This window comes from Melanotaenia boesemani, chromosome 12 (assembly GCF_017639745.1).
Source record: "Melanotaenia boesemani isolate fMelBoe1 chromosome 12, fMelBoe1.pri, whole genome shotgun sequence".
In the NCBI taxonomy this organism is placed as follows: Eukaryota; Metazoa; Chordata; class Actinopteri; order Atheriniformes; family Melanotaeniidae; genus Melanotaenia; species Melanotaenia boesemani.
In genome coordinates, this window is record NC_055693.1 from 8624120 (window position 1) to 8640829 (window position 16710).

At 37.1% G+C, this 16710-nt stretch overlaps 1 long non-coding RNA gene across 1 annotated transcript; it reads right to left on the reverse strand.

Moving 5' to 3' along the window:
* Window positions 1-15358: 15358 nt before the first annotated feature.
* Window positions 15359-16482, reverse strand: LOC121650042. Its single transcript, XR_006012199.1, has 3 exons — window positions 16319-16482; window positions 16161-16239; window positions 15359-15771 (listed from the first exon to the last, which is right to left on the reverse strand). It is a non-coding gene; the product is annotated as an uncharacterized LOC121650042 (long non-coding RNA).
* Window positions 16483-16710: the final 228 nt, after the last annotated feature.

The window sequence follows — 16710 nt, forward strand, 5'->3', positions numbered from 1 at the left end:
TGTCTCTGATATGCGTTTTGCATTTTTTTACTTATTATCTTTATAGAAAACCAAGCATCCATATTGTAGCCGGTTTTGCCTCTCAGCTTTCTACAGCAAGTAAAAGCAAGTCTGACGTTGACTCTTGTCTTAGCTCTTGCTCTGTCACTTTCGTCTAATGACTTCTTGTTTTTTTTTTGTTTTTTTTTTTTGCTGAATCAGCCATGGTGCTGAGACACATTGTTATGAAGGACTACCCCAGGATGCTGCAGGCATTGACAGCTCCAGGAACCCTAATGAAATGTCAGTGTGCCATCAAAAGCCCAGAATTCTAGAGTCAGAAACTAATGTAGTACTGCTGTTATTAATGGTTTTTAGATCAAAAACCAGTATTCCCATACTTAAGTATTCTTAAATCTGCTTGATGCATTGACTATAAACTGGATTTCTTATTTATTAATTTATTTTTTTATTGCAACTCAATAATTGAAAGTTTTTGCATGAAGAAAATGTGAATACATGGTATTTATTTATTATTGGTACAGTTGTGTTGGATAAGCACGTATTTCTCTCGTGTTGGATGGTTCTAAAACCAGTGCATGTCCTTTGAACTGCTGCCCGCACATTGGAGGTGTTTAGATCAGGATACCGAACAGACTCCATGCGGAGTTTCCTTATCTCTGCTCTCAGCTGCTCGTCTATCTGCCGTGGACCATCTGCCATTCATTTGAATAAATACTACAGGTTGTTAGCTTGTCTTTGGTGGAAAACCTGCCACAGGTCTTTTGGATTTTGTCTTCATATCTGAGCACTCTGGGGAAGACACTATCAGGAGATAAAAACAAACATCTGCTATTCTCTCTCTCTTTCTCATGTTCATGAACTTAGAGTACATCTGAGAGGTGTACACAAAGATAGACCTGTTGGTTTGTTTTTCTTTCACGCCGACAAATAACTAGTGAAGATGATGAAACTACGTGAAATGACAAATGATTAAATATATTTAAGACTAAAGATAACAAAATTGCTTTTGACTTTCACATAATTTTATCCGTGGATGTAAAAGGGATTTTAAAGGGAGGTAAGTTGCTACTTAACGAGCAAGTCAACTGAGGTTCAGGAACAAGACAAACAGTGAAACCCAAAACAGGGTGTGTCAAGTTTGTGTCTGCTAGTATTTGTGAATTGAACTAATGCAGTGGTTGTCAAACTTTTTCTACCATGATCCCCTTTGGAGGAATAAACATTTCCCCCAATCCTCCACCCTTATACAGAGTGAGGGGACCAGGTATATGTAAATAACTTACTATAACTACATATCTTATAACTATGCAACTTACTATACTCATAACATCACAGAAGTGAGGGAGATATAATGAGATACACATTTACAGTTAAACCAAGAGCAAGATATCTGCCCTCTTTTATCCCAGTTACCTGTTTCTCCATATCTCTCTTTTTCTGTTCTCCCTTTGATGTGTTTAGTAAACCCTGATCTCTGTGCTGCAGTTTTTCTTCTTCTTCTTTATATTTTTTGGCAGTTGGCAAAAACAAATTGGTGCATTACTGCCACCAAGTAGTCTGGAGTGTGGACCAGAATGTTTCCAAGAGCCCAAGTTGTCAAAACATTAGTTTGTTTGTCTGCTACAAGAAATTAACAAGCTAGTTGTAGGGGTCATTATAGGAGACATGCTCCTCCTGTCGACCACTGAATCTCCCAGGTTTAGAAAAATACTAGATAAAATGATTATGAGACAAGTGTGCCCATTTCTTCCCACAGACAGGGATGTTGTTCTTGTGGTTTTAAAGCCGTTTTGTTTACAATATACAGTAAACACTATGCAGACAGGCAGTGATGATTCAGCTATAATGTTTGCCACACGGTGAATTAGGAAATGGTAAAGTAATGGGTAGTGACCTTACTTTTCAGCACTAGTAATTTCATTACAATTTACAGAAGTAAGTTTGAGAACCACTGGACTAATGAAATATAAAGGCAGTGCAGTATACAAAATTATATTTACAGTTTCCAACTCTGTAACTCTGTTTTGTACACTCACACCAGAGACTATGGTCTCCTGACTCATTCTGGGATGGAGGAGTAAGGCAAGGTAAAAGGAGGACATAACCTTTCAAACACTGATTTATTTTAGTGGTACACTTTAAATGTAGTTTAATGAGAATTTATCACACAGTCAAATAAAGTGATCTCATGTACAATTTTACACTTCATGGATTAGAGGCAGGGAGGAAGGACCCAAATGCAGGATCACGAGAGTTGTGGCAGGTAAACTGACAGATTTTATCATAAAATAAGCAAAGTGCTGCTAGGGCAGGATGCATGGAACTACAATAAAACAAACAAGAAGAAATGACAGACAGGAGTTTCTGCAACTGAACAGCCAATAGACAACAGACACGTTAGGCTGATTATATACTGAGGGAGCTAATGACTAAACGCAGAGCAGGCGTGAGGGAATCAGAACCAGAAACCAGGTGTAAAAGTTAAACTAACCAAAATGAACAAAGGAACATAACAAGGAAGTGCCATAATCTGAGAATTCAAAACCACAAGGCCAAACCTAAAATATCCAAAACACACAGATCATTACATTTACATCGGTTGTTTGGTTGACTTGACAAAACAAGGTTTTTTAATACTGGTTTAAAACCAGCAAACCTTTTTCGTACTATATCCAATATCCATTAACTATTCTGCCATCTTTTCCAGTCAGTGTAACTTTTAAGGCTATTATTGTTCCTAGAGATTTTTTTTTTTTTTACATTTAGAATTGCAGGTTATGTTTGGGCTGAAGCTCCTAATGTTTTCTGAATAGCTCAAGATCTAAAGACAGAAGTAAAAATCCATTCCAATCATCTATTAATCCCACAAAAATAGTACAATAACATTATACATATGCTTAACATGACATATAGGCCATGATTTAGTTTCTCTGTATTTCACATAAGTTGCATCTGCTTCACGATACCTGGTACTGAGACTGTCTGTGACTGGCATGAGCGCATGGAGAGGGCACACCTGGCTCACAGCTTATGGCTGGGTTCTCCAACTCTGGTCCTTTAGGGCTACTGCCCTGCAGGTTTTTACTGTTTCCCCTCTTTAACAAACCCAGTTTAAATTAAGCTCATCTCAACACCTTGGTCTCAGGTTTTGTACAAGCCTGTTAACACAACACTCATTCGGGCCAGGTGAGTGCAAGTAGGGAAACAGCTAAAACCTGCAGGATAGTGGCTCTCGATCACCAGACTTAAAGAACTCTGTAGTATTCAGTAGTTGTGGACTGGGCATTAGAAGATGTTTTTCTCTGGTACGAAGGGCAAGTAAAGCTTAAAATATTTGAAAAAGATGTCTGTTAAATGGTGCTGTGGTATATAAATGGGCTAAGACATGATTTTAAAAGTTATTTAATAGGATGGGCATTAAACAGTATTCTGAGGCTTAATTTGCAGGATGCCTGGTTAGAATTTACATCCTCAGTACTCACAGTATTTTTACAATATAGTTGGCTCATAAACAAAGTCAATTACCCAGATTTTTAAGCAGCATGATGCCACCTTCACATTTTCTGTTTTACTTTTTTAATAATCAAACATGAAAATTTACACGAATGCAATATCTCTTAAAGAAAATTGTTCTGTCTTGTTTTAACAAGGCCTTTGTTTTATATGTTAGCTGTGCAACATTAATTATATTATTAGTGGTTAAAAAAATCAAGGAAGAAAGAAAAGAGTATCTTTTTCATTGTGGACACTGTGGACACAAGAGTCAGCTCCTAAAGAGATTGACAGGTCAAAGGATGATTGTTTTCATTTGTATTTGTGCTGGTCAGTTATGAGCAACAAGAACAACAAATTTAACTTTGTTTTTAATAGGTAAAAATAATTGGAAAAAAATTGGTGGGACACTGGGCTGCTGTTGTCGCTGATGAAATCTCACTTCAAACCTCGAACTTGAGAGAAATTATTCTTATTGAGTACCTTGTGATTATATTTCATTATGTTTATTTTTTATTTGTGTTTTATGTATTTATTGATTACATTTGGTATTGTGAAGCACTTTGGTCAACAACTGAAGTTGTTTTAATGTGCTATACAAATAAATTTGAATTAAATTGAATTGAATTGAATTGAATTGAATTGAATTGAATTGAACTTAATTGAATTGAATTGAATTGAATTGAATTGAACATTTTAAATCACGTCGACAATGATAACTTTACTAATAGCTAAATCTCTTCTTAGAGCTATCGATTAATGCACATACTGTACATACCTGTATATAGCCGGAGTCTTCTGTCCATGCTCTTTATTATTTTATGCATATTTCAACATATTTTCAGAGAGATTTGTGGATACTTACCCAAATGCAGCAAATAGAGCAGAGGCACTGGAAATCATAGGGGGCAGAGTGGTTTAGTTTAGCTCACATGTGACTGGCAAAAGGAATGAAGAAGAAAAGAAGATAACAGAAATGGCAGAATTGTGCAAATGTTCAGATCTCTTTTTGAGAATGTGCAATATCACATCTTCTCAACCATAGCCATGTTTGCTGTTTGATGTTGTTACTGAAACTGATATCGGAGCTTGTTAATTAACTCTAAACCTTCCACCGCCCTGTAGTCGAGTTGTTTTAATTATATATATATATATATTTGTTTAATTATACTTTTACTTAAGTATGGTGTTTGAGTACTTCCTCCACTTCATGAGAGCAATGACGCTTGACAACGTTTGGAATGGAAATGCCTTTTTGTTGACACAAAGTGAATAAATGACCCTCTACTTTTTACATTTGAAACTAAAGTAAGATGCAATAAATGCACTGTCATCCTTATATTATTGTAAGATAACGAGCCTTGTGAATTTTTTACTGAGTTCACAGCTCCCTTTGAACTAAGCTTTTCTGCTCCTTTAAATTTGAAATCTTACTTAATGTGTCTGAGTACACTTGAAGGTGTATGTTTACTGTAACAAAATAATCAATGTTCTTCACTTCATATTCCACTGGTTTTAATGTTGTGGCTGATTAGTGCACTCCTCATTAGCCTTCTAAACTTGTACACATTTCTCCATCATCAAGTTAATTTTATCTCTTTTATCAGCTGTTTCCTGTCATGATAAAGCTTTCTTCACAGCATTTCACTCAAACCTTTGGGTATCAATGTGCTTCTTTAATTATCTTTGGTCTTAGGAGTTGGTGTCTGATATTCGCCTGTCTCACTTTGCACGCTAATATGAGTTAATTCTTCTACCGTTTCAACTGTCATTGCTTTAGTCAGTGCAGATCTTTGAAGACATGGGGCCTGACCTGCAACACAAATACTTGTTTTTCACTTGAGGCTATTGATTATTAAGAATTGAGAAAAAACAAACACCTCCAGCTGTTTTTTTCAACAGTGAATGTAATTACATTTGTGCCATAAAATGAACATTCATCAGCCAAAGGGGTGGGGGCATGTGGGATGTTTGGTTGGCAGATTAATCTATGAAGTATGTGTGTGTTTGTATGAAAGTTTGAACCACAGGCTAAAAAGCTGCCACGTTGGAAGGATTGCTAAAGGTTAAAGTAGGGTCTGCAAAGGAAGACAGAACGCTCCCTAATTCCTTATAAGCCAAGGCAGAAGTGGTATTATTTTTTATATATATTTTTCCTTTGCTGTTCTCCCTCAGGACTTAACCATTAAAGCTGTGTGTATGCGTGAGTCTGTGTGCGGCTACCTGCTGCGCAGTGCATAGCAACTACACTGGGATTTTGGCATCAATACTTCAGGGTCTGTCTGATAAGCTTGGCCTGCAGAGAGAAACTAAACCAAAATAAAAACCCAGAGAAAAAGAAGGATGTGCACTGTTAAAGAAGTAAAAATAAAAACAGACACAACAATAGTAGAACAAGTGCAAATTTATCTGGTTCCCAAAAAGCTCAGATTGTTTTGACTTTTGTCACTTGCCAGGGAAAAAATAACATGTGAGAAGTGAAAGTTAAAGGGGTGGTGTTTATTTGTTTCCACTAATGCACTAGTTTTAAAGGGGAGGTGGGTAACCAGGGAAAACAGATGCCGTGCTCTTCCTCTGATATTTTGAAGATTAACTGTAGCCCAAAAGCTAAAAGACAGACTTTAAAACAGCTCAGTTCTTATGGCAACAATAGGAGATTAGGAAGAAGGGGGAAAGGGTAATTGGTCAGACAACAAAGCAAAAATATGATCGACAGATCTGAGACATGGTTTTACATGACCTGGTCAAGACTGAATGGTTTTGTTTTGTATGACTGGTACAGAGACAGGATCAGGTGAAGGTAACAAAGACAATGTTCATGAAACCAAATCAAGAGCTACATGTTTAGCAATCTTCCAAATGCTGAGCTTAATTTAAATATAATAATGTTCTCATTACGATGTGTAATCGAGCTCTGTTGATTTTTTTTTCATAGTCCAATAAATGACTCCACCTACACAGCTGAAATGTTTGTTTCCATCCAAAGCCTTCCTTATGTCCATATTCCTAATAGCATTAATCAACTCAGGTTTCTTACACCAAGAGTGTCTTTACTCCAAACCTTTTGTTCTGCTCTGAACTTGGAGATACCATATCAAGTGGCCTGGCACATAAATCAAATCCAACATAAAACCTAATTGCTTGTCCTATCATCATTTCTAATTGAAAGAGGAATATGATCCATTACAAAGGCTTACAATGTCAATAGTTTGATCCAGGGCCGGCCCGAGCCTTTATGTGGCTCTAAGCAGAAACCATGAAATTTACATTGTGGTTCTGGTTGGATTCCTCATGTTTTTTTTTTTGTTTTTTTTTTGTTTGTTTTGTTTTGTTTTTTGGGTTTTTTTTTTTTTTTTTTTGTGGTTATATGATGGTTACGGTTTATGGTTAAGTGTCTGCCAATAGGATAGTTTATATTACCTGTACAATTTGGATACATGTGGTCTGCTGATTTATCATGTAAATGTTTTTTAATCTTACCAATATCAAAGTAAACTTCTTGGAATCTTAGAAATCCCATATAAATTCGAGCCTATAGACAATGAACAGGGCTGCATGGTCATGGTGGTTAGCACTGCTGCTTCACAGCAAGAAGTTTCCTGGTTTGAGCCCCAGCTGGAGGAAAGGAGGTCAAGTCGGGCCTTTCTGTATGTTCTCCATGTGTATGTCTGGATTTTCTGTCATTACTCCGGCTTCCTCCCACAATCTAGAGACATGCATGCCGAGTTATAACGTGACCATATCACATCATAACGTGATACGGTTCAATTTTTTTTTTTATTTGGGTGACAGCTCCACGTATAAAATGAATATTTGTACTCATTTCACAGTTTTTTAAAGCCCTTAAAACAAGGATGTTTCTGATGCACCAGTGCAGGGATCTGTCGACCTGTTGAGCCAATGTCCTGCAGATTTTACATGTTTACTTGCTGAAACACACCTATGTGTCAATTATGTGTCATTAAGAGGTTTGTGCAGAACTTGACAAGGTCATTTATCATGTCTGTTGCTGCAGGGAAGCATCTAAAACCTGCAGGACAGCTGGTGATCCCTGCACAAAGGTATAGCATATTGGCCCTCCTCTCTACATTCAGAGAAAAAAATTCTATGCGCTGCAGTATTAGTATTTTAAATTTCTCTGTGGGTCAGGATGGATTTTTGTACACATTAAAAATGTTTGAATAAGTTATAATAAGAGCATATTTACTATTCTGAATAAATGTCAGTGTTCACCTACAGATTTTCCAGATTCAGTAAAGCAAACGAATTGTTCAGAAGAAAGGAAACAGAGCTTTTGTTAGTTTAAGCTAAAGATCTGTGCTGTTACATGCTGGTAGGTTAAAGTGTGAGTTTTCATTTTAAATTTCTTGGATATTATAATGCAGTCTTCTAAGCAGACCAGACGGCAGGTGTTGCATGGCAGATTACTCTGCTCTAAAACTGACTCAAGACTTTACTTGGACTTGGGCCAAAAGACTTAAGACTTAACTTGGACACACAAAAAAGTACCTGTGAAGATCTCTAGTGACATAATATTAATATGTGAAATATGTCATTATATGAGGCTTGACTGTATTTATTTGGGTTTTGTTGTTGTTTTTTGCATCTTCAGTTATCTGGAGCAATGACCTTAAAAAAATATTCATACACTTTGCCTCTTGAGTAACAGGTTTTTGTCCCCCATTCTTCTACATTGAGCTTTGCACCTTGATATATAATGCAACAATGATCAAAAAGGCAGGTTTTAGGTGTACGAGTAGAGAGAGTTAAGGTGGAACACGAGTTTTCAGCATCACAGTACCTTTTCTATGCTCAGGTAGCTGTCGAGAAAATGAGGAAAGAGAATGCTAAAGAGATTAAATGCAGTTGACAAACTAAAAAGCTTCAATTTGTGTTACTGATTCATGAGACCCACCTCTAGTTTAATCTACTGTGATGCAGTGAAAGTCCTAAAGATGGATGAACTGTGCGTGTGCATGTGTGTGTGTGTGTTAGAAGGGGGTGTTACTGAATAATTCAACTGTTCTGTCCAAATTCTGTGGTGAAGCCAGGCGGAAAGAGGACAACATGCAGTGTGTGTGTGTGTGTGTGTGTGTGTGTGTGTGTGTGACTGAGTGAGTGGGAAGGTCAGACACGTTAGGGGGGGGATTTAAATGGGATTTCTTTTTTCCTTTAGCTTTAAGAAGGTGCAGTGGAGACAGCAGCAAAACTAGGTCAAGGAAATGGGTGAAGGTGAGTGTATCCCTCAACAAATTACACACACAAAGACGATCTATAGGAAGCCCACAATGATGGAAGGATCACTCCCAAAATAGTTATTTATTTATGGTCTGAAAAAAGTGTCTTTTGTGTGATTATTTTTTTCTTTTCCCTTTTTTGTCATTCTAGAAAAATCCTTGAATTGTGGGAACCCTGTAAATTTGCTAAGATACAAAAACCTTAGATGTTTTTTTTTTTTTTTTTTTTTTTTTTTTTTTTTTTTGACTGTAAAATACAGACAATTTAATAAAGCACTTACCCCGTTACCGAGCCGACAGTATCCATGGATGCAGTTATAAAATTCTGTGAGGCTTTCTCTTTTGTCTCATTTTTTAATCTTAGAGAAAAGACAAGCTTGTATTAAAATCAGCAGGAAGCAGATCATTTTTTGTCCATGTTCTGATTTAAATGTGTTTTGTTACTGAATAAAGATAATAATGAGAGGAAACAGAAGACTAGAAGAAGTGATGGGGGCCAGGTTTGATGTTATGGTCCCTTCAGTCAGAGGAGCCTGAAGAGACCATCAGCTGATCAAACTTTTTCATCAAACAATTTATGATAATAAAGAGAAAATTTGACGGATGTATCAGCGCAGGAGGGCAGAAATCATCATTTGACTGGTTTACAGACACAATTTATGATCTGTGTTTAATCTTTTTTCCCCCTTATCTGGGTGTCTGATAATTAAAGCTTAGACATGTGCAAATGAGAACAGCTGAATGATGAGCTTGGCTGCATTAAGATACATTGATGGTGAGCATGAAGTCGAAGATCTGAAGCAGAAGAACCAGTCTATGTTTTCCATTTCCTAATGATCTTTGTAGGTTAGATGTGATTGGCTGCTCACAGACAAAAGCATGGGTATATTTTTGTCTGTATTGAAAAAAATAGCTAAATCTCCATTTTACTTGTGATCCTTTCTTTGTCTACAATTAAATAACTTTATTATTTATAAAGTGAATATTAATGAGATGTAATATCAGGCTCTCATCTCATTGCTCGTTCCAGCCGACAGGTGGATGCTGGGGTGGTGGAGAGGCTCAAAAAACAACAAAAAACAACTGTGAGGCAACAAGCAAGACAGGAACTTTGCAGATACTCCACCCAGATTGGATGTGTGCGTTTGATATGTGGCATGTAGAATCTGAGGTATAGATAACATTTATTGACAAATAAAACGAGAACATAAACACTCACTCTTGGCAAAATTAGAATCATCATTTTACTTAACATGCACATTTTCAGACTGTGAGAGGAATTTAAAGTCCCTAGAGGGGGTATTTAGACTGACTTGGTTCTGGTTCTAGCTTTGTTCTGGAGTTTTATAACCTTTGTGCTTCCTGGTGCACCAGATTGTTCACGCGAAGGTAAATATAAACAGCATAGAAATTTAATCTTGAAAGTTGATGGTTAAGTCATGAGGTTCCATTTTAATCTGTGGTTTCCTAAAATAAACAACATATTCAGGCAGCGGAGTGAATTTCATAAAATAGTAGGATGTCAACATGAGCTTTTATAAATTGCCTACTAAAATTTAAACCGGTTACCAGGCAACATCACACAGCAAAATTCAGGTTTTACTCTAAATGAATGATTCCAGTGTTTGATCAACCTAAATTAGTTCATCTGAACTTCATTTTAAATATTCTTCCTACCATCTTTATCTGTGAAAGACTCACATATTTGTGTATCTCTTTGTTGGTGTAGGACTGATAAGAGCAAAGAGAATACAGGCAGCCTACTTATTTTGAAAATCCATCTGATTATTTTATTGTAAGATAGCTTTAATGTTTTCAGATGTGTTCTTGTATCCTTGTATTTTAATATCTTAACTTTCACTGTTTTCACTAAAAAATAAAACCTGAATAGAAAGCAGGTAAAATGTAAGCAAGTAATAGAATATTTTGTTGTGGAAAAAAATGTAAATATGCTCTAATGAGGGTGGATTTAAATGACTGGAGAACAAGCGATTTCACAGACAAGCAGTTGTTAATTTTGGCTCTAGTTATTACTTGGGAGGGGATGAATAATTATCCACATATGTGCTCCAGAGTGAATTGAAATCACTGACCAGGGCATGTAATATTAAAATGACCCACCTCCCCCAGAGAAATAAATTCTGTTCACGTGGGCTTTTGTTCAAATGTACCCTCTTTGCAGTTGCAATGGTGTATAATTGGAAATAGAAAAAAATTATACAGCAATTTTCATGCTGCAGGGAAAGCTTGCCTTTCATTGGCTGGTAGCTCCTGGCCGAATTATAAACAGAAAAAACACAATCCTTTTTTCAGCCTTAACCATGTCAGTGTTTGTGCACATATTGAATAAGATATTTTTAGCTTAGCTGTCAATTAGGGGAGAAAACAAATGGAGCGAAACCAGATATCATGAGATTTGCAGGTATTAGATCCTTCCATTGTAATGTATTATAAAATAATAAAGATACTGCAGTTTAGTCCAAAGCTTGTTGTCAGTGTCATTTCATAATGTTCATATAAATAAAATTTATCATATACTTAATAAGAAATTTAATCAAAATTATTCCATTTATACACAAACCTTTTCCAACAAATGGATTTTTTTAAAAATAACTGTGCCACTTCCAAGCAACAGTAAATTAGGTTGTGTATGTTTGTGTATCGTCTCTTGTAGCTGTTTCAGTTTATAATGTGTGTATACTGGTGAGTATTTTTCTCTGTGTGTGTGACAATGACAAATGTAGGCAGCTTCTAGTCCATCAGTAAAGTGGTTGTTTCTTTGTGTGGTTGATAATAGCTAACAATAATTGCCATGAGACTTAAAATGACTTGTAATTACATTGTGCTTTTCATATTCGAAGGCCTGGGCTTGTTACACGGCAGGGATTTGTTTTGATGTCATGTTAACATCATCACTTCTTTGGCACTGATGAACAACTGAGCCTCCAGAACGCTCAGCTTGAACAGCAATGGCACAAGATCTAATTCAATTTTGTTCAAATTTGCTCATGCAACCTGCTCATTAAGTTGGATCTTTGTTTGTCTTCAGAAAACATGAGCTGAATGTAGCTCAATACGCTGTAATTGAGCTCGTGTTTAAACCAGAAGAACACAAACTCATCACTGAGAGTAATGACTTTCATCCTTTTTCCTGATTGTAGCAGATAAGACAAGTAAGAAACGAGGAAGGGGGGTAACTAGAACATGAAGATAATTAATGGACCCACAGAAAATGGTTCAATGGTCAGAAAAACCAGCTGCAATGTTTGCGCATTTGCTGCCTAAAATTTTAGTCCTCCTGCAGGCATCTTTCTACTCTACTTTCTACAAAATAAATCAACTTGGGATAGTAGTATACTTGAAATAATTAAGAATATTAAGTGAGCAAAATCCACATGTTGGTCTTGCACATGTGACACTTCTGATCAATCTGTTGAGCTTCTTAACACCTTAGTTATTGATTACATATGCCATCAGATCCCATCAGATTGGTGTCTGAAAAATATGAAAGCCAGGTGTTTAACTCAGGCAGTTGAGTTCTCAGAGTCCTTCCTATAAGGAATCTGTCTGAGGCCCACTGCTGTCCTCCTGGGGACAAGGCTGATGTAAAGGATGGATGCAACATGTGCTGCACTTGCTGCTGGATTCAGGACACTAGCCACCAGAGGCCCACATAGTTCTCAGAAAAAATAGGATTTTTTTTTTTTTTTAATACTGGATTACTGCAAATTTTGGTATTGATCTGATACCAAGTAAATCCTGGGCAGGTATTGCTGATACCAGTACCAATATCGATATAGATATCAATACTTTTTGCTTAAAATTTTACAACCATTTGATGATTTTGCCTAATAGTTGATCATAATTATGATCATATGAAACACAGTACAAAGATTTTTGTCAAATAAAAGATATTCTTATTAACAAATTAAATAACGGAACTGAGAACTTTAAAGTTTTTGTTGATGCATCACTATGAAGTTATTTCCAACTGCCCAACACACCCTAAACACTCATATACAGTCTTTATTCAAAAGATCACACAATTTGTAAAGTTGTTGTCTTTCTCTTCTTTTTCTTCTCCGGTTTGTTTCTTTTGCTGGTCGCATGTCAGCTATTCCGCTCAGGATTACCCCCACGATTTCCAGTGGTATTGCTCCATCTTCTGTCTAACCCCCCTGAAAACGGACCAAATTACAAGCATAACCAATGCAAAAGACCGAGGGCATGTCCCAATCCGCACACTTCTATACTTCGAACACTACATTTAAGTGCTTAGTGCGCTGACACAGAAATTTCAGTAAAAACTCAGTGCACTGAAAGTACACTGATGCTGCCCTAAACTTGGCCAAAAATCTAGTGCGAAATGATGGACACTACACTCACTAAACGGACGCCATCTTGCTGACGTAGCGGAAGGGGAGGGACTTTCAACCAGTTTTTCAGAATAATGGCAGCCTGTTGTACTACTGTTATAAGTATGAAGTTATTTGATCATAATTCTAATATAAACTGCAGCATGCTTCTTACCTCTTCTATCCCTAATGACAGTAATGGATCTGATCATTTGTTGGAGGCTGCAGTAGAGTTAGCAACGTAAATGTTAGCAGTTTTATAGCCGATTTCACGGATATAGATGGGCTATAAATGTTAAAAATGATTAATGCTATAGGTTTCGTATGTTTATTCATGATTGTTGAACCTCTAGATTAAGCACTGCAGGGTCTCTGACGTAAACGAAATGGTCCTTGATCTGAAAACTGATTAGGAAACACCGCTGGTTTAGAGAACCAGCCCGTTTCCATGATACCGCTAACTAAGCCGTAGCTGATTGTACATCACTTTAGATAAGCGTCTGCAAAGTACCCATAAAGTACATATATATACACACATAATAATGTTTGCTTTTTATAAACTGCCGTTGTGTGTTCACCATAGGTCACTGTGGCATCAAACTAGCGAGCCAGCAGTGGCACTGAGGCATTTACCACCTGCGGGCTAGGACGCTGCTGTGGAGAAGAAGAGGTGGCAAGAGAGAAATGTTTTAATAAAAATTTAAAATTTTTTAAAATGTTTTCTGCATCCCTGTTTTAGCATCTTCATTACTGCTTTTAATATTTTAAATGATGATTTCTAGTAAAATCGGTTTCCTGTTGCCAGACGTGAACGGTATCAGTGTAAACACCAATGAAAACAGATGCATAATGTAAAGTACTTTAATTCAGTGAAGATATCTTTGCATATTTAAAAGCTGTTTTATTAGTGTTTTAAATTGCACTTTATACTAACAGGTATGGGGGAGACATGTAAAGACACATGAACATGTGCTGATGGCTTCTATTATCAACTGAGATAGATTAATACAGTGAAGACCACGGTTCTTTCACAAATGAGGCCTTTTAAAAGGCATTTAATAGCATGAAAGTATGATGACATGCAAACACGTATGTTAATGTGATTTTGGATTTTGGAAGAAAATAAAAATAAAAAAGTATATTAATGGAGCGGCCCTGCTATTAGGCAGCATGTAGGAGGGTCATATACCTTAAAATAAATAAGCATACGTTCTAATGCATGTGCAGCCCGAGGAGGATCCTGCATTGGATGCGACAAAGTTTACAGGTGCGGTAAAGTAAGGAGTAAACAAAGTAAAATCAAGAGTTGGAAATTCATTCTGTAAATTAAGGCAGCAGAAGAATTACCGTCAAAAGCTGGTACGTCACTACCGGTAAGTGCAAAACGTTAGTGCTCAATTTGGATCAGCACTTACCCACGATAGTCCGCACTACACACTACCTTCCATTGCACTCATGTAAGTGCGCGGTTTGAGACACACTCAGACAAAACTGTCTGTCAGTCTGCTTATCCAGCTGCTGCATCGAGCAAAAATGGGCCTTAACAAAATGATTAACCACAAAAAAAAAAAAAAAAAAAAAAACTAAACAAAAAAAAAAACAAAACAAAACAAAAACAAGGCTCTGACCTATGAATGGACCACTAAATGTTCTGGTTCAATGACAGTAGTCTGTCTGTCATCTGACTGTCTGTCTGCTTATCCGTCTTCTAGGTCAAGCATAAATGGGGCTTTCATATCGATAATATCCATATTTTGATCTAATTGCTCCAGGTCTAACAAAGCTCCACGCCACAATGTGCATGCACATAGGTCAGCATAGCAACAAGTTGTCATTGTGGGGCCTGGTGCTTTTGAACTGAATGGATTTTAGGGTAGGGTGGTAGGGAATGCTGCTTTACAAAAATACTTAAGAAAATGGCATGTTGTCATCCATATGAATGCAAAGAAGCAGAATTTCCTAGCAAAACACAGTGTATGTGTTCCATGGCGCATCATGTAATAATTGTGTAACGCATCTGACGGGACCAAAGCTTTTATGCGCAAATATCAGGACTGTGGACCTTGGATAGCAAATCAGTGTCTATAACAATCAGGTACAATACAGCTAACAGGCCCAAAGGAGACACAGTTTATCTGTGGAAGTGTTACAAAGGATTCAATTGTGTCAACTCTAATCAGGAACTAGGTCTACTTAAAGGAGATTGATAGTAGCTGCTCCACTCTAAGAGTGTCGGTAATCTCCAACCTACAATAAGCACCAGACTTGCTTAAGGACAATGACAATTTATTTACATACAACCCAAAATAACAAAAGAGACAATACAGGGTTTGTTGCACAGTTTCCTATCCTAAATTGTCCGTGAACCCGACCGATCGGGCTCCAGTGCGAGAATGCGGATGTTGTTCCAGCTGTTTGGCCAAAAATAAAATAGAAACTAAATAAAATAATAAAAAAAATACCTGAGCTCAGAGTATTTAAAGTGCACGTTGGGGCCCTTAAGGTTACTCCTACCGCCTCCTTGAAATGATGCAGTGTAGAGCGGTATCAGCAACCAGCGGTCGGAGGATCAGCCTGCAGTAGTTCTTTCCCACCAGGCAGGATGGCTCAGCCGAATCATTCAGTGAAGATCATCATGAAGAAGTTTATGCATGTGGAACCGGATACCCCCGGGAAAAACCAGCCTACACACAAGTGTGCAGGGGAATTAGCCAACTTATATAATTCTTTCCACTAAACTAATATGAAAGCTCATTTACAGACACAAAAATCAACTTAAACATAGTAATTACTCATTTGAAAATGTAACAAACAATTAAATGCTCATGAAATATAAACGGAGCATACATAACGTTTACGCGGGGGAAACGTACCCTCACACATTTTTGTGGGGAAATTTGCATCCGCCGCCATATTAGAACTTGGCCTACTCAGCCACTAGCAGTCAGCAAATCAATTTCCTAATAACACGGCTAACACACATATACTGAACAAGTATAGCTTTACTGCTAACAACAACATTTCGGGAGCTGGTATAATATTTAAAAGAACATGTAATGGAGAAACAACTCACCAGAAAGTTTTGTGTAATGGCGACTACCTGTCGGCCTCAATTCAGCCTCATGCGCACACAGCTAACATGGCTTCTCACTCTAACAACACATAAAAACGTTTTGATTTCAACCATGAATTTTCCTTGAAACTTATCTACATTAATTAATCTGAACATACCCGACTCTCCGTGATATGGAAGAGAGAATAGTAGTGTGTTTCTTGTTCAAAAACCCGCGGAGGAATGGAGGAAAGTTGTGGCGCAGCAGCTCAGAACACGTTGCAGCAAGTGATGCGTTTATAGACCATCGGAAAAAAATAGAAATTTCATACACTAGCGAATAACCAGGGTTACAATTGCATTTCACTTTATAGTAGTGAGTAACACACCAGCAACTGGATATCAACACACTGTTTTGGATATGCACCATGGCTAAGGAAGCACGGAGAATAAAAAAAAAAAAAAACTAATTAAGAAGAGAAGACAAGAGTCAACACTGGGCTTGCTTTTACTCACCGGAGAGAACTCACAAAGACACAGGATGCAAGACAGATGCCGACTTATGGGTTTA